Source organism: Cervus canadensis, chromosome 32 (genome assembly GCF_019320065.1).
Source record: "Cervus canadensis isolate Bull #8, Minnesota chromosome 32, ASM1932006v1, whole genome shotgun sequence".
NCBI lineage: Eukaryota > Metazoa > Chordata > Mammalia > Artiodactyla > Cervidae > Cervus > Cervus canadensis.
In genome coordinates, this window is record NC_057417.1 from 37,238,410 (window position 1) to 37,260,959 (window position 22,550).

A 22,550-nucleotide genomic window follows, 5' to 3' on the forward strand; every position below is an offset into this window, starting at 1 on the left:
GGGGCCCAGGCACAGGTTCACCGCGGCGCGCTACGGGGCCTCCATAAGCCTGTCCGTCTGGGTCAGCCTCCGCCCCCCACCCCGCCCCCCTAAGCAAGTCTCTGTATTTCGGTCAAGGCTGTCCCGCCCCCTCGCAGCCTTCAAACCTGAGGCTCCCTGGCAGTTTTTCGAGAAAACTGGGAGAAGCCAAGCTGTGAACAGCAGGGACCTATGGACAGGGGTCGATCTGTCAAAGGAGAGACAGGTTAAGCAAGCAGCCCGGCTAGCTCAGTCGGTAGAGCATGAGACTCTTAATCTCAGGGTCGTGGGTTCGAGCCCCACGCTGGGCGCAGCTTTTGTTAAGCTGGTAAGGGAGTTCAGATTCTTCCCTGTGGAGCAAGCATTCACAGAATCCTAGCCACACCCATCTACAGAGGGGGCTACTGGTAAAGAGTCCGCCTGCCAATGCAGGAGACGTAGAGACTCAGTCTCGATCCTTGTGTCAGGAAGATCCTCTGCCGGGAGAATCCCATGGACAAAGGAGCCTGGCGGGCTACATCCCATAGGGTTGCAGAGTCAGATACAACTGAGACGACTTAGCACGCACACACAGGTTTCCCAGGTTGTGGTTATTTGTTCGGGCAGCCACAGCTGAAGGTAAGACTTCCCCCGCCCCGGCGCGCATAAAGCTACTAAGGTGTATGGACCTAACTATTCTGTACCCCAGACCGTTCTTTCTTCTCCCCTAAGGACACCAGGAGAAATTCCTGAGATTAAGTGTGCCTTGAAGGGAGGGCAGCTTCTGGCCGGAGTAGCAGTCTGGATCCTGGGACCTGGAGTTCCAAGGGTCCGGGGGAGAGGCAGGGGCAGCCTCGCTGATGTCACTCCAAGAGAAGCCTGGGTTCCCACCAAAAAAGAAAGCAAACCTGCTCCCGTCAAACACCCAGCCGGGCCTTTTAGAAGGCTGGATCCTTGAGAGAAAACAAGAAAATCCGCTGATGGAAACTGTGTCGCGTCCTCCTCGCTTTCCCCCAAATCGGGAAGCGAAACGCCCCGTGTCCATGTCCTTTTTACTGGGGGAGAGTGGAGCAAAGTTGAGAGCCCCCCCCCCCCACCAAATAAGAGACCATCGATTGCCGGGGCCGGGGTTGGGGGCGGGGGGCGGGGAGTTCTGAGCAGCCCCTCCTCAGGCACGCGGGGAGCCCTGCTTTGGAGGAGTCTTCCTGATGGGGCTCCCCAAACCTCGGTGCCTGGAACTGGCAGGGGCGCTCCGGGCCGGAGAGTCGCCCTCCATCCCCGCCCTCCCCACCCTCGCCGCCGGCACCCACACTGCCGGCGGCGGGCGCCCTGGGGTTCGCGGAGTCCGGGATTCTATGAGCCCCTAGCCAAGCGCAGCGGCGCCGGTCGCTCGGGGTTTACTAAATCTAAAATCCAGGGGCTGGGCGTCTTCTCAGGCCAGGTATTCAAAAGCTGGCTGGCGGGCCAAAGGTCTGAACCGCTTGCTCAAGGCGGAGAGGGAAGTCTGCGACTGAAATGTGTGACGACCCAGGGAACCGATCAGGTTGCTGCTGGCAGCATAGGTCCCCTGGCTGCCTGTATCGCTAAAAACCTCTGGAAATGATTAATTCTTAATATTTTATTTCTGGTGGTGTGCCGCCCGTGTGGCCTCTTCATCATCCAAAAGCACACGCCCAGCGTGGGGCTCGAACCCACGACCCTGAGATTAAGAGTCTCATGCTCTACCGACTGAGCTAGCCGGGCTTAGATGAGGGCCGTCTTAGACTCCCTGCAGCTGAGTCTCAAAGGCGGGTCCTACATAAAAGGAAGGAAAAAAAAAAATTGGCACAGGTGCGGGCGTCCTGGAGCCCACCCTCTGGGCATTCAGGCGGTTGGCACAGCCCCTGGACGTCCAGCTGGACATCACCCCCCCGCCCCCCTCCCCGCGCCCTCCGCCTCCCCTCATCCCCATTCTCATGCAGTTGTCTGCAGACAGAGATTCTTCCTTACTGTTAAAGTGAAATTTTTGGCCTGGGGCCATTAGCCACAGCCCTGGGTCAGGGTCTCTCAGGGTAGTCCTGGGGGGTTGAGGGTGGGGGCGAGGAACAGCCCCTTGCCTGGGTCCCAGTATGGCTCAGAGAAGCCTGGGTCGTTGCTCCCTCTGCCTATATAATCCAGAATCTAACTCATGACTGAGCTCCCACCTATTTATGGCTTCAGTTGTTTAAAATGACCTTAAGAATCAGCTTCTACGTGTAAATCCATGGCTGATTCATGTCAATGTATGGCAAAAACCACTACAATATTGTAAAGTAATTAGCCTCCAACGAATAAAAATAAATGGGGGAAAAAAAAAAAAGAATCAGCTTCTTGCGCTTCTCTTCTGATCTATGGGCAGGACCACAGAGAGACCGACAGAGGGGTGCCGGGGTACCCTCAGGATGAACGGCGTCGGCGAGAGAAGACGCGTGAGACCAGCCTTTGTGAAGCCAAGTCTATCTTTTACTTTTTGACAACAGTTTATATACCCTCACTCAGAATGTATCCAAGGTACGAGATGATTACTCATGCTTACATAGGGTTAGTTTAACATTACATCAGTTTGTCCTTTAGGAAAAACAGGATGTTTTCTGCATTCTATTTCTATAGTAGATCTTTGCACATTATCTTCTGGCCTTGGTGCCTATTGACATTTTATGCAAGTCAGGTGAATGTAAACCTATTTTTCGTTTCTGTGGTGATCTTAACAGAAAAGTTGCATGCCGGGGTCCAGCCTCGGCAGGATCCAGGGGATACCCTCAGGATGAACGGCGTCGGTGAGAGAGAGAGAGAAGACACGTGAGACCAGCCTTGGTAGGGCCAAGTCCGCAAGGAAGAGAGAGAGAAAGAGAGAGAGAGAGAGAGAGAATGACCAGACGGGGGTGTTTGCAGGGTCTGGCAGAGTCTGGAAGAGTCTGGCAATCCTTTATTTTTTACCATAGCTTTTATACCCTAAGTTAGTACATTTCTAAGGGGAAGATAGTTTAACATTACATCAGCTTGTTCTTCGTGAAACCAGGGTGTTTTCTGCACGCTTCTTTGTTTATGAGGGTCTTGTACATTATCTTCTGGCCTTGGGGCCTATTAACATTTTATGCAAGTCAGGTGAATGTAAACCTATTTTCTGTTTCTAAGGTGACTTTAACTGAAAGGTAGCAGTCTCATAGGGCAACAGTACAGAGTAGAAGTATAACCTTGTTAATACAAAAATTAATCCTTCTGCAGAAGTTGTCAGTTGCGTTTATCTAAGTTTACCCCACACTGACTCTGCGACATTGGTGAGACAGCTTCTACCTAGCACTCCTGGCTGACAATTAACAACCATTTCATTGTTACCACACTAGGGCTAAGTTCTTATTTCTTTAGATCTTTAACTATATTAACAATGGTTTCTATAACACAACCTTAGCACATTAAAAGCAAAAACACAGCAAGTAAAACACAGCAAACGTCAACCCAATAACCACCTTTAAAATAATTTTTTTAATGTTTTCTAATAGGACTCCTTCACCCCTCAAAAATGCTCTATGTCTATTAGGGCTTTTATATAATCAGGTTCTTTATGCTATTTTATGATTAGGATATTATAAGCAATCATGCATATTAGTACCAAGGGCATAAATGCATTTGGCTAACAAACTACCAGCAAAGGAGTTTAAATTAAAACACTCCTTTCACCCTGGATAATTTCATAAAATACCACCACCCGGGAAACTTATTGATTAAAGTTCTAAATTGATTCTTATTTGAAAAGAGATCGGGGAAGGCCTTCTGCCTGTGACACAGAAATTAGGGAGTAGTCTATTGAAGCAAGCATCAAAAAGACAGATATCATCTTTAAGGTGAGCGCGCGGGGCAGTTTTTCGGAATCCCTGAAAACCTGATCCGCCTTGCCCGTCAGGTTTTCTCCCTCATGACCTTGTCATGGGTGGGATCTCGTCCGGCTCCCTGCAGTTGCAGTCTCATAGGGCAACAGTACAGCATGTCACAACATAGTAGAAATATAACCTTGTCAACACAAAGGTCAATTCTTCTGCAGAAGCTGTCAGTTGAATTTATCTAAGAGGTTTACCCCACACAGATTCTGTGGCTGGCTTCGGTGAGGCAGCCCCTGCCTAGCACTCCTGGCTAATAATTAACAACCGTCTCATTGTTACCACACTTGGGCTAAGCTCTTATTTTTCTAAATCTTTAACTATATTAACAATGGTTTCCACTGCATAACCTTAGCACATTAAGAGCAAAAATACAGCAAGCAAACGTTGACGCAATAACCACTTTTAGAATAATTTTTCTTGTGTTTTCTAACAGGGTTTCCTCACCCCCCGAAGGGCTCTATGCCTATTAGGGCCTTTGTGTGATCACGTTCTTTATGCTGTTTTATGATTAGGGTATTATGAGCAGTCATGTATATTAGTACTAAGGGCATAAACGCATTTGCCAAACAAACTAAAATGCCAGCAAAGGAGTTTAAATTGAAACACTCCTTTCATCCTGGATAATCTCATAAGATACCACCACCCGGGAGACATATTGATTAAAGTTCTAAGTTGATTCTTATTTGAAAAGAGATCGGGGAAGGCCTTCTGCCTGTGCCACAGAAATTAGGGAGTAGTCTATTAAAGCAAGCATCAGAAAGACAGATACCATCTTTAAGGTGAGCACCGGGGGCAGCTTTTCGAAATCCCTGGAATCCTGATCCACCTTGCTTGTCAGGTTTTCTCCTCATGACCTTGTCATGGGTGGGATCTCGTGTGCTGGCTCTCAGCATCTCCCCTTTTTTTATTTTTTAAGACAGCCAGATGGATCTCAGTCGCGAGCTTTTGAGTGTTTTGCCGGGGAGTTCTGACAATACAAGGAAGGATTATAATGAGAAGTAGGACTAGGGCTGCTACAGCAGCATAACTGAAGATAGTTGATAGGATATTTTTTCCAGTAATAAAGTTAGAAAAAGTTCAAAAAAAATCATTAGCAGCCCCTGCAGCAGTAAAGTCCAGACGGGGATGTTCTAAGATTTTTATCTGACCGTGAAGCTTTCCAAGATCTAAACTAATGCTGGAGCTATTCCATACACCCGAAATATGATTTTTAATCTTTTCCCAATTGTAATCGGTATCATTTACTTTTAGGGGTGTTACACAGATCCACCGATAGTCAGGGTGACAGGCTAATGCTAACTTTACCCTTAAAGCCTGCAACTCAGTTCCAATATGTATGACCACTTCTTCTAGGGAGTCTATTTTTACTTCTAATTTCCTATCTATAATCTCTTGCATAGCTAAAGCTAAAGAAACATTTTTTTGACATATCACTGACATATCGAGCAGTATGTACCTGTTGAGTCAATGATATCGCCGCCACAGTGACAGAGGTAATTGCTGTTATCAAAGCTGAAATCCCTAAGATAAGCAGTCCTACAAACCATCGGGATCACATTAAATCTTGCAGTTGTTGCAGAACAGCTAGACCATAATTGTCATACCAATAGGTACTCACTGTGACGGGCACCATAAGGTAAGGTGGGCGTTGCAGCACCACAAAGGAACAAATATTATATTGAGAGGTTAGGCAGGACGAGAGCATGCATTGTTCACAGTAGGCTATATTTGGTCCACCTGAATAGTTCATCTGTATATGAAGCCTTTTAGAGTCATCAGTGAACAAAAAAACGTAAGGGGAGGGTAAACAAGCCAGCACAGAATAGGTGGAATCGTTTTCTGGCCGGATAGAGTAACAATGGAGGTGGCAGCAAGGGCTCTCCAAATTTCTGGTTGCCAAAAAGTTTTGCCCTTAGTTGTATAGGACAACATGGGGGGAACAAATTGATCATAATGCCATTTGCTGGCCGCCAACAGCCAAAGGATGGAATCATCTTTCCAATTGCTAAACCTATTGGCATAGTCAGGAACAGATCCTGGATCCTGACTTGGGTCTGGATTGCTCCAGTCTTGTACCGAATAGTTTCCGCCTCCCGGTATTCTATAATCTATTTTCGAATTATAAGTACAAGATTTCCATACCAGATATCCCAGGAGGTTGTCTATAGTTTTCCATATGACGTCTGAAGGAGCAACATCAATACAATTTGGATATTTTGGTGGAACGTTGAGGAACAAGGATTTATAGGGGTCAAGGACCCCAGGCCTATGGGCCTGTAATATCCAAACCAGCCGATCTCCTGTTTTATCTGAAAATTTTGATGCTGGAGAATCTGTCAGAATTGCTTTTTTGGAGGCTCCGACACACCCCTCTTTAGAGGGGGTGATAAGATCTCTTGTATAACTATGGGGGAAGTTAAAGCAAATGGGAAAGTCATCCGTTAATCCCCTAAAAGTATAGTTAAAATTAATGGGATGGTGATCTTTATCATAGGAAGCATAGGATCCTCCCAAGAGATGAGGCTGGTTTGTGTTGACCCATATAGGGTCATTGTTCCAAGTAACTACTTGGAAGGTCGGGGGATCAGAGAAATATTCTCAGTATTTTTCTGATGTGGAAGAGGTACCACTTAACTGGCAAGAAGGTAAAGAAAGCATAGCAATAAAAACTCTTTCGGGACAGGCTGAAGATCCCTGTAGAGAAGCTATTCCCTGTGCTTGATGGCAAAGCGACTTAATTTGCCCCCATGTGGGTATGTAGGCTTGTTGAGTTGTCCGCGCAGGACGTCTTGGTGGTTTTCTACTACGTAAAGGAGTAGGAGGATCACGGTCTTTTATGCAAAGCCGTGACATCTGTTTAGTGGGTGGATCTACCATTTGTTCTTTCAGGATCTCCGCTGCCGGTTGTTTCAGAGTCTGCTGGACTTCCCAGGTGGGTGGCGGAGGCAGGGGCAGAGGAGTGCCCTTCGTCTTTTGTGGTCAAAGCAATGGGGGAACCGGATGTCTGGGGGATTGCAACATGGCGAATCTATCTGTCCGGAATCCAAATTGGCGAGTCAGCACCCTGTGGAAAAATACAAGCGTACCCTCGTCCACTGGTTAGCAAGGGATCAGGTCCCTTCCATTGTCCAGAAAGGAGGTCTTTCCATTTTACTAAAGGTTTTATATCTTTCTGTTCCGGGTTCCAGTGACGAAACACAGCTGTTAAACTGGCTTGATCAGCATTAAGGTTATTGAGCACAAAGAGGGCATGATGCAAAATGTGGTGTGGAGAACTGTATTTGAATTGCCCTTCCTGTAATTTAGAAATTTGTGTCTTAAGTGTCTGATGTGCCCTTTCTACAATTGCTTGTCCCTGGGGACTGTAAGGAATTCCTGTAGAGTGGGATATACCAAATTGGGCACAGAATTTTTTAAAGGGCTTAGATGTATAAGCTGGTGCATTGTCTGTCTTAACTGATTTAGGCATCCCTAAGTAAGAAAAACAGGCAAAAAGATGTTCAACTACATCTTTGTAGGCTTCTCCCGTCTGGCAGTAGCCACAATGACATGGGAGAAGGTATCTACAGTAACATGCACAAAGGATAGTTTTCCAAAGGAAGGAACATGTGTTACATCCATCTGCCAAAGCACATTAGGTAGTAAGCCACGGGGATTTACCCCAAAAGGCAAAGCGGGAACTGAAGTAGGGCAAAGTTGACATGTCCTAACAATCTTGCGTGCAGATTCCCTAGGAATGTGGAACTGATACTGAAGGGCAGTTGCATTTTGATGATGCATAGCATGTGAGGCTTTAGCATCCTCGAAAGCACTGGCCACTATGGTCCGGGTTAGCAAGTCTGCCTCTTGGTTAAACGTATGGAGGGGTCCAGATAAATTAGAATGAGCTCTTATATGTCCAACATAAAATTGTTTTGACCTTTTCCAAATTTGCTGTTGAAGGGTAGATAATAATCTAAAGATTGTGGTTTTATTTTCCGGCAAAACAGCCATTTCAATTTGAGGAAAAAACCTAACTACATACTGTGAGTCAGAGAATAAATTGAAAACATGGTCTGAGAACTCTTTGAACGCCTCTATCACAGCTGTTAATTCTGCTTTTTGAGCTGATGTTTCCCCAGTATTCAAGACCCTTTTTGAAGTCTGGGTGACAATAGCAGCTTTTCCGTTAGAAGACCCATCCGTGAACACCAACATTGCCCCCTCAATAGGGGAAACTTGACACCTTTCTTGGAATATTACTGGATGTCTCGAGAGGAAACTTAATAAGGGACTAGCAGGTAAATGGTGTAAAATTTGTCCTGGGTAATTAACAATGGCAATCTGCCAATCTTCATTTAGTAATAGAAGGGCATTTAATTGCTCTTTATTATAAGGCACTATGATTTTAGATGGTTCTTTCCCAAACATTTTAATGCTTTTATGTCTCCCTTTTTGTTGTGGTGGTGGAAGAGAGATCCAGTCCTACACTGCCTGGGGTTGCTCTGATGAGTTCTGTGGCGGGACGGAGGGTATAAATGGGTTTAATGTCATTGCCCCAGTCGTTGTCGGGACCTGAGGCTGGCGCCTCAATCCGTTTCCCAGCTGTTGGCCAGAAACTAACAAGGTTCCATTTTTATGGAACTTGGATTTACAGTCCTTGGCCCAGTGGTATCCCTTCTGACAGCGAGGGCAGGGAGTCTTAGGAAGATTGGGGGCCATAACCGTGGAGGTAGAATTTAGCAAAGGAGTATTGGTGGCCTTTCGAGGGCAGGCACGGCTGAAATGTCCCATCTGACCACAAGAAAAACAGGCTTTAGCCAAATTAGTATTTTGTCCCTGACTATTTGAGTGGCCCTTTTGAGGACTGCCTTTGCTGGTAAAAAAGGACTGTATTGCTTGTTGATAAAAGCTACCCTTTATAGCTGCAGCTATGGCGATGCCCTGCATCATTGCTGGTCCTACATCTGAACAGTGCTTAATATAATCCCCTATATCTCCAGACTTTTTTATAGGACTAAGTATAGCCTGGCAGGTAGAATTGGCATTTTCAAACGCTAGCTGTTTTATCAAGATCTCAGCTGCTTGTTCGCTAGGAATAACCCTGTGGATTCCTTCAATAAGTCTAGATATAAAATCTTCATATGGCTCTTCTGGTTTTTGTTTTATGTTAGATAGGGAAGAGGTTAATTCTTTTCCTTGAGGCAAGGAACGCCAGGCCCTGAGAGCACAAGCTGTCACCTGCTCTAAGGCTTTTTTATCTAAATTCATTTGGTCCCTGACTGATTCAAATTCATCAGTTCCTGCCAGCATTTCTTGCACAATATGTTTTGGACCATGCTTGCGGTTGTCCCTAGCTTGCTTACGGGCTAAGTCCTCATATTCAGTTCTCCAAAGTAGGTATTGTCCTCCAGATAAACAAGCCTTGGCAACTGTCTCCCAATCATATGGGGTCATCCATCTAGCTGCTAAAGCATTCAATAATCTCAAAGTATATGGGGCTGTAGCTCCATATGAGGTACAAGCCTGTTTGAGTTCCTTAATCAGTTTTATTGGAAGGGGTTCCCAAGAGGGGCTTTCTTCATCCTCTGAATCAAGTAATACAGGAATGCAAGCCTCAAGATAGGGGTCAAAATCATCCTCAGGCCTTGAAAGCACCCTTCTTTGTGAAAAGCCTAAGGGAGGACTTTTACTTCTATATGGAGGAGGAGGCATGGGGGGTTGAGATGGCCTCATGCTTCTTTTTCCCTGTTTTAAGGATACTTTAGTGATTTTAGGATTGAATTTTACAGAAGGCCTAATTGGAGATGTATCTCTTAAAATTTTAGGAGCGTCTTTGGCAAAAAAGGACCAATCCTCATCAGAATGATAGCGAGCTGCTGCTTCCTCTAAATCTTCCTCATCTTGGGGTGAAAGTTGTTTCTCCTTTTCGTCCCCACATTCTGGATGACTATTGGTGTTCATAGCAGCTAACATTTCTCTTAACTGTTGATAGCTCGGTTTGGACTCATCATCGTCTTCATTTCCCTTAACTTTTACTCTTTCAAATTCGTGAGTCGGATCTAAGGTATCTCTAATCATACTCCACAGGGAGAAGGTATCTATGGGCACCTTCTCCGGTCCATGTAAAGTATAATAATCTCTTAACCATTTTCCCACCTTTTCCCATGTATCTAAGTTAACAGTGCCCTCTTCTGAGAACCAAGGGCATTGCTCCTGAACGAATGTGAAAAAAGATTGAATGCTGGCCTTTTTTACTTTAATACCTCTCTTGTTTAATAGTTGTAATATCACCCCAATAAAAAGTTGCCTTTCCTTTGATTCATTGTTGCCCATCTTAGCTTTTTCTGAAAAGAAATCTTAACCCTACCCACCTTCCTAACCCTACCTTTCTTATGCAGGGGGACCCGCGACATCCTAGTGGGGTCCTAGCCGTTCCGAGACTGAACAATTGGGGTCTTACCTTCGGGTCCCTGTTCGTGGCACCACTTGCCGGGGTCCAGCCTCGGTAGGATCCAGGGGTACCCTCAGGATGAAAGGCGTCGGCGAGAGAAGACGCGTGAGACCAGCCTCTGTGAAGCCAAGTCTATCTTTTACTTTTTGACAACAGTTTATATACCCTCACTCAGAATGTATCCAAGGTACCAGATGATTACTCATGCTTACACAGGGTTAGTTTAACATTACATCAGTTTGTCCTTTAGGAAGAACAGGATGTTTTCTGCATTCCATTTCTATAGTAGATCTTTGCACATTATCTTCTGGCCTTGGGGCCTATTGACATTTTATGCAAGTCAGGTGACTGTAAACCTATTTTCCGTTTCTGTGGTGATCTTAACAGAAAAGTTGCAGTCTCATAGGGCAACAATACAGCATGTCACAACATAGTAGAAATATAACCTTGTCAACACAAAGGTCAATTCTTCTGCAGAAGCTGTCAGTTGAATTTATCTAAGAGGTTTACCCCACACAGACTCTGTGGCTGGCTTCGGTGAGGCAGCCCCTGCCTAGCACTCCTGGCTAATAATTAACAACCATCTCAATGTTACCACACTAGGGCTAAGCTCTTATTTTTCTAAATCTTTAACTATATTAACAATGGTTTCCACTGCATAACCTTAGCACATTAAGAGCAAAAATACAGCAAGCAAACGTTGACGCAATAACCACTTTTAGAATAATTTTTCTTGTGTTTTCTAATAGGGTTTCCTCACCCCCCGAAGGGCTCTATGCCTATTAGGGCCTTTGTGTGATCACGTTCTTTATGCTGTTTTATGATTAGGGTATTATGAGCAGTCATGCATATTAGTACCAAGGACATAAATGCATTTGCCAAACAAACTAAAATGCCAGCAAAGGAGTTTAAATTGAAACACTCCTTTCATCCTGGATAATCTCATAAGATACCACCACCCGGGAGACATATTGATTAAAGTTCTAAGTTGATTCTTATTTGAAAAGAGATCGGGGAAGGCCTTCTGCCTGTGCCACAGAAATTAGGGAGTAGTCTATTAAAGCAAGCATCAGAAAGACAGATACCATCTTTAAGGTGAGCACCGGGGGCAGCTTTTCGAAATCCCTGGAATCCTGATCCGCCTTGCTTGTCAGGTTTTCTCCTCGTGACCTTGTCATGGGTGGGATCTTGTGTGCTGGCTCCCAGCAGAGGGGAGGGCTCGTGGGCTGCTTCTGTTTGTCCCTGTGTAGGGTCCTCGAATCTGTGACTCCAGGGAGCCACTGCTCTGCCCACGACCACCGGTGTCTTGGGAATATCTTGGAAGAATCGGAAACCGATCCTGGGTCCCTCCCATGATGGTTTGTCTGTCCAGAAAGTCTCTGGGACGGGGGGGCACATTGTTTACCATTCCTGCTCAGCTTGGAAAACCCATCCTGGGTGGGATTCTGTTCCTGACCTCTCTCTTCTTCCCTCCAAAGTCCCAGAATCTAGAAAAGCTGCTGCCACTGAAAAGTCAGAAGGACTAGACTGAATAGGAAGCCTGGGACATTCCAGGGACCCCTTCTCTGCCTCCCTCCCCCCACCCCACAGTACCAAGAGACAGCTCTAGCTTTGAAGGTCCGTTGGAGGAGGTCAGAAATGCTAACGCCCAAAGCTGAAGCTCCATTTGCCCCAAACCCGGGCAATAGAAACCTTCTGCAAGACCCAACACACTGTCCCCGCTCCCAGTGGAGCCTGGGCCCACGATCCCTGCCTTAAAAGGCCAGCGAGACCCAGCAGGCCCTGGGCCTTCCCCCACAACAAGGGAAGGGGTCTTGCCCTCCTTCCACCCTTGGACCTTGCATCAGCCCCTCTTCCAGCACCCACTCCAGCCAACCCCACCCCCTCTGCTCTGTCCCAAGTCTCCCCCTCCTCTCTCCGCCCCTCGGGTCAGCACTTGAACCAGCCTCCCTGCCTTTCCAGGTGTGTGTCTCTCTGCTCAAAGGTCATGGCCTCTCCCACTGGGGCTGGTGCCCTCAGAGCTGGTCCCTGCAGAGTTCTCAGCACAGGGCCTGGTGCATGGAGTGTGTGGGATGAGTCAGAATGCACAGTGGGGAGGAGGGTCACTGAGGTTGCAGGGTCAACAGGGACACGTGAGGGTGGTGTCTCAGGTCGGACAAGTCCCAGCAGAATCTAGCCGTGAGCTCTTCTGAACGTTTTAGGGCCTGGGCTTGGGTGTACAGGGAAGAGTGGGCCCTCTGCTGAGCTCTGACGAGGGCAGAGCCTCCGCGGCAGGGGGCCAGGGATGGTGGTGGTGGCGGGTATCCAGTGGACAAGGCCACCCGCTCAGGGGTGGAGGCTCCCGCAGGAGGGCCCTGGGAAAGGCCCAGGCCACATTAGTTGCTCCTCTGGGGTGACCGGTGTGCCTGGCCCCTAAGCCTCACAAGACCCACATTTCCCTGAATCTAAATTCTCATCCATGGAGGAGAGTGACAGTTGTGTTGTTCGAGGCCTCGTGGGGACCAGAGGAATCCGGGCACCGCGGCTCCAGCTCTGTCCCCAGTCCCCAGCCTTTGGTTATAGAGAGAGGAAAGGACCCTCAAGTTCCTCTGCGGTGGAGGCCTCAGTGATGGTGGCCGGCGTCGCCAGTCGAGCCAGGACTCGGGGAGGCAGAACGGAGTCCCGGATGCACAGAGGGTCAGGCTCCGGCGCCTGGTGCGCACAGGGGCAGCGGGACTGCGCTCTCCTCTTCTAGACGGCAGAGAACTGAACTCACCGGAGCCCTTTGTGAAGCGGCTCGGAAGCGGGGAGCCGTGGCCCTGAGGCTGGACAGGGAAGTGATGTGACGATAACATGGAATGAGCAAGAAGAGGGTTACTGTGGCTCGTTGGTCTAGGGGTATGATTCTCGCTTAGGGTGCGAGAGGTCCCGGGTTCAAATCCCGGACGAGCCCTGCTTTTTATCCCCAGAACTCCCAGTGTACCTATTCCAGGGCCTCCTGTGGACCCCAAGTGTGGTCTGATGTACCATCACCCGCCCGTCCCATCCACTCAGCCCGCTAGCCTGAGTGGAAGGGCTAGAGGTCCAGAATCTGAGTCCTGAACTTGGGCTCCACGTTAAATAGCCTAGCGGGCGGGAATTATGAAGAGAGATCCCTAGGCACAGCCGGCGGCCACCGCTCCCGCCTGGGACGCCGAGCCTCGCGCGCGGCCCTATGGCCCGGCACTGGCAGGTGCTTTTCCCCGCCTTGCCGCCAGGGGGCGCGCGGCGCCAACGCTGCCGCGGGTGAAGAGCGGCGCTTCCTCCCGGCCCGGGTCTGGGCAGGCTCCCGGGTGCGTTCTGGCCGGGAGAACCTCTGGCCTCCCAGCTGTGCTGCTGCTGTTGTTAATGACCGGTGCGGGGTCGGGGAGCCCCCCCTGGACCGCCCCCCCTTCCCACGGGGTGAAAGGAGATAGTAGGGAGGCTGGGCAGGACTGCCCTGAACATCCACCTGAGGAAATGGACCCCTTAACTTCGGCCGAAGTGTCTCCTCACCTCCCCCTTTCCCCTCCTGGGACCTGAGACGTCAGGGCCGTCGGCCCAGCACCTAGTAGCAGCGTCCCCCGCTCCCCCGCCCCGCTTTAATCCAGCTTCTAATGACGGACATGAACGTTCCCCCCAACCTTCTCTTTGTCCACGCAGGGAGCAATAGGAGGCGCCCCTCCTGCCTCCTGCCAGGGGCCATCGGCGGAAGCCTGGTGGATAGTATGAACCCTCACTCCAGCCCAGCAGTGTGGGACCCAGCAGGTCCCATCCTGTGGGAATTGCCCTCACCGGACAGCAACAGGGTGACCCCCTCTTTCCCTACCGGGGGGCGCCTTGTCAAAGAAGGCTGCTAACCCAGAAGATTTAAATGAGATCTAGAATCTCATAGAGAAGGCAATGGCACCCCACTCCAGTACTCTTGCCTGGAAAATCCCATGGATGGAAGAGCCTGGTAGGCTGCGGTCCATGGGGTCACAGTGTCGGACACGACTGAGCGACTTCACTTTCACTTTTCACTTTCATGCACCGGAGGAGGAAATGGCAACCCACTTCAGTGTTCTTGCCTGGAGAATCCCAGGGACGGAGGAGCCTGGTGGGCTGCCGTCTGTGGGGTCACACAGAGTCGGACACGACTGAAGTGACTTAGCAGCAGTAGCAGCAGCAGAGTCTCATAACGTAATACCGAAACTATCCAAGATACAGTTGAAAATCACTGATCAAACTGAGAACCAGGAAAATGTCAACTTGAAGGAGAAATGGCAATCAAGAGAAGCTGACTCAGATGTTGAAACCATCGGCCAAGGAGGGTAAAAGTGGTTAAATAGTCGTGTAAAAATGCTTCAGAGAGCAATTACAAGCCACTTAAAAGAAATTTAAAAAGTGAAAGTCTCAAATAAATAAAATAGATAAAGAATAACCAACTGAGAACCTTAGAACTGAAACATACAATAATCAAAAAACTTAATTGACAGGCAATGGCAGGATCAACAGGACAGAAGAATCAGTTGAAGATAGAACAATAGATGTTACCCAATGTGAAGAACAGAGAATATAAACTTAAAAAAATAAACCAAAAAAAAAAATAATAATAAGAAAAAAAACAAAAAACAAAAAAAAATAAACCAAGTAACAGAACCTCAAGACTTTGTGGGGCTTTAACAAAATATATAATATTGGAGTCTTGAAGACCTAAGAGAGGAGAAAGATGGGGCTAAATAGTGTTAGAAGAAATAGTAACTGAAAAAAGAAAAAGAGAAAAGAAATTGCTGAAAGTTTCTGGTGGATTAAAAATAATAATAATAAAGTTTAGAAGAGGATGTACTTGCACCTCTCCATTCTTTGATCAAAGAATAAAGTTTTCAAAATAAACCTTACTTTTAAAGTTTTGGGGAAAAAATGGAGCAGAATCACATAACCCCTCACTGCCCCCCCACACACCGGACCCTCCCCTATTTCTGTGTATATTTGAAACCTGTGTACGACATTGTTTCACCCATAAAAGTTTTTGGCCTTAACTCTACAAATAAAGTCCTCTCTTTTAAAATAATCTAATGCCATGTGCACATCCAACAACATTAAGGATGGCCCCACAGTATTCTATGGTGCTCCGTGCCTGCAGGCTCCTGCTGCCTCCTAATCTCCCTTTGCATTTCAGAATGCAGGGCAGCTCTGCACATGGGGACTGGTGGAGTCTGAAATCTCAGGGGATCCTTAGAAGATTCTCTGAGGCACCCTGTCTCCAGAATTTGGGGCAGGGAAGGAGCAGATGACCTCTGCCCTCATCCCAGTCCACTGTGTATCTGAAGTTGCTTTCTGCTCTAGAGGGGCAAACTGGGAGGGAGATGTGGCAGGGTGGCCTCATCCTCAACCTACCCAGGTCTCAGGACTGCGGGGCAAGGATCCGCTTTCTTCCTCCAGGGCCACCTCACTTCTGATTCTGAATCCTGGGAGATTGGCCGAAACAGGAGTGAACAGGGTAGGTGTCCCGGCACCCTGGGGTCTCCAACCCCTTCCAGCAATCCACCACTAGGTCCCTGGTTCCAACAATTCAAGATCACCAAAAGGACAGACTGAGAAGGGTTGGGGCAAAATAAAACTTTAAATAAAAAAAAGTTTATTTTAGATAATGCGCAGGAAGCATGGATGGTGTTATATGAACATAGAACCCAGTAGAACCCAGCAGGTCTAACAATTTTTTTCAGTTCACGGGTTTGCTTGTGCAAATACAGTGGTGGGTCCCTTGTCATTGCCTGATTTCGGTCCGTCCCCTCGTCCAGGAGTGCTGGGATCAGCTTGGGCAAGTCCACCCTCGGTTCTGTCCCAGTTGCAGGGCTCCTGGCAGCTGCTGAGCAGCTGCGTGTCCGTCCCTCTGTCAGAGTGGCATCTCACCCCACATGTCCCCCACTCTATCCCAGTCCCCCTACTCCCCTCAACTCCCCCTACTTTCCCTGACTCCCCCTGTTTCCCCCATCTCCCCCACCCCTCCCACTTCCCCCCACTCCCACGCCCCTGCAAGGCTGCTCTCCTGCTGGGGATGTGGAGAATTCTGGACAGTCTAAACACACAGAAGGCCCTGAGAGGACCCCACATCCCTGCTGACCCACACACGTACCCTACCCAGTCATTTGGGGTGATCCACAGCCAGTCAGGTTCTGAAGCTTGGCTGTAGTCTCCCAATCACATGTGCCCGGCTAGCTCAGTCGGTAGAGCATGAGACTCTTAATCTCAGGGTCGTGGGTTCGAGCCCCACGCTGGGCGTCTTTTTGACAGGATCTCTAAGCAATTCCTGCCATTCTGTTTAGGAACAAAATGCACCAAAGGTGAAGTCACACAGCCTGTGACTTTGCACCGTGTCACCTGCCCAAGCTCTCATAAGCCCAAAGTGTCCACTCCTTACAGTGGATCTGCTAACTCACCAGATTCCTCAACTTCTTTAACCAAAGGAACCCTAGAAATAAGTCCATTAAAGATTTGAACCTGGCTTCTAGACCAAACCCACCCATCACACTTTTTCCTTTGGTTTATTTAGGGGAGCAAGCGAGCCAGCTACTATCATCTCTGCATCTGCAGGACAACATGTCCACGGTCATAAAAAGCTCAAGTTACACTAGGATGCTCCTTTGGGAGTCAGGGGAGAACCGAGTTCCATGTTCTCTCTACCAGGAGTGGCCCTGTAGTTCTGAGCAACCCAGACCACTGTTTGGAAGGATGAGGATGACAGCTGATGTGGGACTATCCATATCCGGTGAATGTGACAACAGTGTGTCCCTGGGATACAGCCGTTTATTAAAAGCAGGGCTCGTCCGGGATTTGAACCCGGGACCTCTCGCACCCTAAGCGAGAATCATACCCCTAGACCAACGAGCCACACGACAAGAGCCTTATCCCCTCCTGCTGAGCTCAACGTGGCTCTGTCCTCCCTGGTCCGGGACTGTCCCTGTTGCCTCGTCCATGGATGGTTCCCTTTTCCCCATGAGTGTCATGAGTAGAAGGATTTGATTCCGTGGACAGGGGTAGGGTGGGGGTGGGTGGGACATGGGACGTTCCGCGTTGCCCCATGCTGAGGCTCCAAGTTGGCGCGTCCCAATGCAGGTTTTGGAGGGTTTGGCTCCTCCCCTCTCGTTCTCTGTACAAGGAAAACTGAGGCGATCAGCTCAGCAGAACGCCCCCAGGTCGCCTTCTGTCACCGGGCTGAGGCCTGGGCTGCAAAGCGAAGCTGGGAGCAGAGTTTGGATCCCGTCCTCGACATCGCCGGCTCCTAGACGCCTCCGGGACCACCTGGCTCCCCCAGCACCACTGGAAACACCTGCCGAGGGGTTGCCAATCTCACAGCTGGTCCGGCCCGGAGAACCACCTCTGGAGTCCCAGACTCAAATCCCAGTGCAGACCGCAGCCAGGAAGAGGCCCCGGCGAAAGGTGGTGGTTTAAGTAGGGAGTAAAAGGATAAGGGAGGAAGTTGCTCAGAAAAGATGCACCAAGATGCTGTTGCCACTGGTGTGACCTGGGTCATGGTGCCTCCCTGTCCACTGAACACACACAAGACCCCTGACCTCAGGGTCCAAGCCTGTTCTGGCCACTCACATCCAGCGGGTCTGGGTCCACCACCCACTGCACCTGCCCCATGATCCATTCTCACAGGCCCAGGACCCACACCCGCTCTGCCAGGGGTTCTGTTTCAGCCCTAAAGTGGTCAGAAAAAGCAAACGAGGCTCCTTGGGGATTTGATGCCAAATTTGATGCCAAAAAGCTCCATAGGGAGCTTCCTCTGCAGTGCCCACTTCCCGTTCCCTGGACAGATGACAGTCAGATCCCAGCTGCAGGCAGGACCTAGACTTGGGGCTCGCTGTAGAGGACAGCAGACCTAGGATGCCCAAGTGGGGAGGGGGTTGAGGCAGGTCGGAGGGAGGGGCACCCTGATACAAAGAGGAGCGGACCTGCTGGTGGAGGCAGTAGTGGTTTCCCATCAAGGAATGGGAGTCTTGAAAGGTTCTGTCTGTAGGGGAAGAAAGTGCTGGTTAGGGAGCCTGGTTACCCTGGTTGATGCCCACTAGGCATCAAAGGCCAGAGAGGCCTTTGAACTGGAGTTCTGTTCAGGAAACGCACTCACTAGGGGACTTGAGAGTCAGGAGGCATGAAAGGGGCACCGAGCATGCAAGACTCCAGGCTTAACCAGAGAAACCAGGGCAATTAAATCAGAGAAGGGGTTCACCAGCCCCCTGCCCCCTCTGCATGTGCTGGTCAGCTCTGGTCCTGTGGCAGCTTGCCTGGCAGGGGCTCTGTGCCTTAATACCCTGGGGAGGTCTGACTCTGGGCCTGGGATCAGAAAGCCTCCTAGACTGGGGGCCCTCAGATTCCAACCAAAGTCTCAGTCCCTTCCTGTATCAGCCATGTCTTTTCTGTATTCTGTTGTTTAGCTATCTGGAGCCTTGCTGACTCTGCAGCAGACGCCTCTCCCAAGGTTGGTCAATTCATTTTTTTTTTTAAACATTTTAAAATTTTATTTTTGAATTTTTAATTAGAGGATAATTGATTTACAGTATTGTGTTGGTTTCTGCCATTCATCAACGTGAATCGGCCGTAAGTGAATATGTCCCCTCCCTCTTGAACCTTCCTCCTGGTCAATGGTGCTCGGTTTTGCAGTCCTGTCAGACTCTTTGCGACCGCATGGACTGTAGTTCGCCAGGCTCCTCTGCCCATGGAAATTTTCCAGGCAAGAATATTGGAGTGGGTTCCCATTTCCTACTCCAGGGGGTCTTCCAGACCCATGGATCTGGTCAATTGTTCGAGATAGCAAGCAATTTCTCTGTCAGCAGGCATTTTTCAAAGATAAACCAACCAATCCAGGGTCCACAGCCGACGATCACCTGTTTTTATCAAACTCTCACCCTCTGGGCCACAATCCACCTGCAGAATCACCTCAAGGCCAGGAGACAGACAACCAGGGACAGCACTTGTACCCCCGAGCCCACTGAACTTATTTCAGCCAGCCATTTCGGCCTGTCTTCCCTGCCTTCCCTGTTTCACCTTCCCTGAAACCACGAGAAAGTCTCTTGCCTTCATTTTCTTCTCCCTTCCGACGCTGGTGCGTCCCGTCCCTCCTCCCCACGCGGAGCCGTGCCACCTCCTCTTGGAAACTGTAATAAGCCTTCTCAGTGGCTGGACCAGTTGGCCTCAGAAAATAATAATAAAACCTATGAAAACACCGCGGTTCTTCTAGGGGGAGAGGAGACCCCGTGTCTGGAGCACGGCCCCCTGGACCCCGTGGAGACTAGTGGTCTGCGGCCCCACGCGCAGTCTCCTCTGCCTTTCCTTCCTTCCCTGGGTCGTGGAAGACCCTTTGGGCAGCCCCTCAAATAGGAAAGACATTGAAACGTGGGCTTGTCCTTTACTTGGGTCATAAAATTTGAGTTTATTACCCAGAGTATAAACACACGCAGCAAGTCACATCATCGCCCAGGCCGATCATCACCCAGCCCAGTGGCCGTCTGGCCTCCCGAGAGCCGAGACTGAGCCACCTCGGTCTCCTCCCCCAGGGCCAGGCCCAGGGCTCGAGGGCCGCCGCCCCTGCTGCGACCCAGCGCAGTGACGGCCGCTTGGCAGAACAGAACCGAGCGCGGACGATCGGATCGCGGCCGGCGGGAACGATTCCGTTGCTCAGGACTCCGCAGAGATCCGGAGTCTTCAAACCGAAAACTAGCCGATGTCTGAGGGGGCGGAAAAAAAACAAAAAAAAAACAAAACTGGGCTCGTCCGGGATTTGAACCCGGGACCTCTCGCACCCAAAGCGAGAATCATACCCCTAGACCAACGAGCCGGTGCTGTAGCGACTTCTGGTGTCTGTCCTTGGAGGCCTGAGACCGCGGCTCCGCCTTCGGATCCCGGGCTGAGAATCGCAGCCAGATCCTGGGGATGGTTTCGGTTTCGATTGGAGAAAGAGGAGGCGGCGCAGCGCGGCCGAACCTCCGGGTGAGGGGGCTCCCGCGCGCTTGGGCCCCCGGGCTGCGGAGCCAGAACTCCGCCCCTCCTCGCTGGCTTGCAGGAAGGCCACCCAGTCCGCAGCAGCTAGAGGAGGGGGCAGGTGACAAGGAGCAGGGGGCAGAGACCGTGCGGCCGGGCGAATGTGGTCTCTCATGGTGGACCCCAGGGCAGAAATTTCACCCAACATGCGACACAAGGAGAATGAGACTCGGTCACCTCCCAGCCGGCCGGTCCCGGGTGACCCTCGAGCTTCTCCGGGTCCTTCCTGGTCTGGGATCGGCTGCAGGAAACCCTCACGAATCTGTAACCTGATGTAGGGGTCCGAACTGGGGGGTGGTGCTCACTTCTCCCGGAAGGGCAGCTGCTCCAAATTTTTGCACAAGCAAGGGGTCCACATCCCCCCACCCCACCCCCACCCTCCAGGGAGGGAAGGTCTCCCGGCTTGTCCCGGCGGCGAGGCCATCAAGCCTTCCTGATCGGCTTAATGCTACCTCTCCTGAAAGGGGTTGAGAGTTTGAAAATGAGAAATCGTCTGTGATTGGAACCCGGCACCTCCCACACCCTAACCGAGGGAGACGGTGTGCGCGGGATTCAGAGCGTGTGCCTACCAGTTTTAGGTTCAGCGAAGTTCAGGAGAATTGTAGTTTCCTCTTTGCATCAGCCCGGCTAGCTCAGTCGGTAGAGCATGAGACTCTTAATCTCAGGGTCGTGGGTTCGAGCCCCACGTTGGGCGCAGCTTTTGCCCCTAGGGTATTACAGCTAAACAAAGGTGATTTTAGAGAGCAGGAAGGTCCGTATAAACTAATCCTCTTTCCACGGGGCCTCTTCCTGAGTTCGAAGATGCCAGACCAGGGAGACTGGCACGCTGAGTCTCAGCATAGCATCTTGTTTCATTATTTGTGTTTTGGAATTTAAAAGTGTGATACACAGTGATCCTTTTCTAGGAACTTAAAAAAAAATTATTTGGCTGCAGTAGGTCTTAGTTACCGCACGTGGGATCTTCCTCTAGGAATTTTTTTCAAATTCCTGAGATCCTGGCAAGGCCAAGAATTGTCCCCCAAACTAGGACTTGAACCCACTTTCTTATGAGATCAGTCTCAGTTCTACATACTGAACGACAGCAACAAGAGGAGACTTGGAGATGGATTTTCAGCTAACTCTGGCCCTGCGTGGGGACCTATGTGGTGCTCCGTCTGTATCCAGGGGTGAGCCCCAGCCAGGAGCCCCACCCCCCGCCCCGTGTGTCCCCACTTGCATCCCCTGCGGCTTTCCTCCCTCCTGGCGGAGATGAGCAGGGAAGGGAGACCCTCATCTGGTCATCCATTCCTGTCCCAGCCCCTCTCCCCTTTCTAAAGTAGAAAGCAAGCTGGCAGTCGTGGGATACCTCAGATAGAGGTGAGGTCCCCCACTTCCCAAGAAGCAGCAGTGAGGGAAATGTGAGTTCCTTTCTGAGAGTGAGACAGGACAGCTGGAAAGTTTAGCAATGCCACTCCTGAGGCTCTCAGGATGTTGGGTCATCTGGGGATCCAGGTTCCAATGTGGGGGTAAGAGGGGGGCAGGAGAGGGCTTGGGGAGGTGCCTGCCAGGTCATGTCTTTCTTGGTGGCTGGATTGGGGTACCCTATTCATCCAAAAGAGAGGGACCCGACTATACTTATCAGAGTTCTGTTATAGTCTGTCTTTCTGGGGGAAGTTAGGGACAGATTATGATTGATTGTAAAGAACTGGCTCCCACAATGAAGCCAGAGAGATAAATTTAAGAACTAGCCCATTTGTCTATCCTGCGTCCTCCTCTCCCTTATAGATGCCTCCTCAGAGTGTTCCCTTCTCGAACTGATTACACAAAAATCCCTGTCTCAGCTTTTCTAGGAAATATGTCCTAAAATGGTTGGAAACACTCTAAGAATGAGATTGTTACGGAACCAAACTTGTGTCGGCTCAGCCTCGTGCAGTGAATCCAATCTACTGATGCTGAGTCATGGTGAAGGAGTTTATTACAGACTCTGAGCAAGAAGTCCAGGCAGCTAGTGCTCAGAAGGTTCAAACTCCAGAGATGGCTTTCAGGGAAGGTTTTAAAGACAAGGTGAGGGATGGGAGTCGTGGGGTGTGTGTTCAGTTCATGAACATTGTGGGGAACTAAGATCCCACACGCCGAGCCGGACACCCATCACTTCACAAAATTACCTTTTGTGTATGTGTGTATGTGTTGAGAACACTTAAGTTCTACATTTAACAATTTCAGGT

At 49.7% G+C, this 22,550-nt stretch overlaps 2 long non-coding RNA genes and 7 other non-coding genes across 9 annotated transcripts; 4 read left to right on the forward strand and 5 right to left on the reverse strand.

The window, feature by feature from the left end:
• The first annotated feature begins 256 nt into the window (after window positions 1–256).
• Window positions 257–329, forward strand: TRNAK-CUU. Its single transcript has one exon. It is a non-coding gene; the product is annotated as a tRNA-Lys (tRNA).
• Window positions 330–1,667: 1,338 nt separating this feature from the next.
• Window positions 1,668–1,740, reverse strand: TRNAK-CUU. Its single transcript has one exon. It is a non-coding gene; the product is annotated as a tRNA-Lys (tRNA).
• A 3,067-nt stretch (window positions 1,741–4,807) lies between these two features.
• LOC122433584 lies at window positions 4,808–10,950 on the reverse strand. The gene is made up of 2 exons (XR_006267122.1): window positions 10,336–10,950; window positions 4,808–6,957 (listed from the first exon to the last, which is right to left on the reverse strand). It is a non-coding gene; the product is annotated as an uncharacterized LOC122433584 (long non-coding RNA).
• A 2,236-nt stretch (window positions 10,951–13,186) lies between these two features.
• On the forward strand, window positions 13,187–13,258 carry TRNAP-AGG. Its single transcript has one exon. It is a non-coding gene; the product is annotated as a tRNA-Pro (tRNA).
• Window positions 13,259–16,514: 3,256 nt separating this feature from the next.
• On the forward strand, window positions 16,515–16,587 carry TRNAK-CUU. The gene has a single exon. It is a non-coding gene; the product is annotated as a tRNA-Lys (tRNA).
• Window positions 16,588–17,124: 537 nt separating this feature from the next.
• Window positions 17,125–17,196, reverse strand: TRNAP-AGG. The gene has a single exon. It is a non-coding gene; the product is annotated as a tRNA-Pro (tRNA).
• Window positions 17,197–19,629: 2,433 nt separating this feature from the next.
• Window positions 19,630–21,028, reverse strand: LOC122433426. The gene is made up of 4 exons (XR_006267094.1): window positions 20,916–21,028; window positions 20,524–20,615; window positions 20,127–20,232; window positions 19,630–20,033 (listed from the first exon to the last, which is right to left on the reverse strand). It is a non-coding gene; the product is annotated as an uncharacterized LOC122433426 (long non-coding RNA).
• Window positions 20,072–20,143, reverse strand: TRNAP-UGG. The gene has a single exon. It is a non-coding gene; the product is annotated as a tRNA-Pro (tRNA).
• On the forward strand, window positions 20,968–21,040 carry TRNAK-CUU. The gene has a single exon. It is a non-coding gene; the product is annotated as a tRNA-Lys (tRNA).
• Window positions 21,041–22,550: the final 1,510 nt, after the last annotated feature.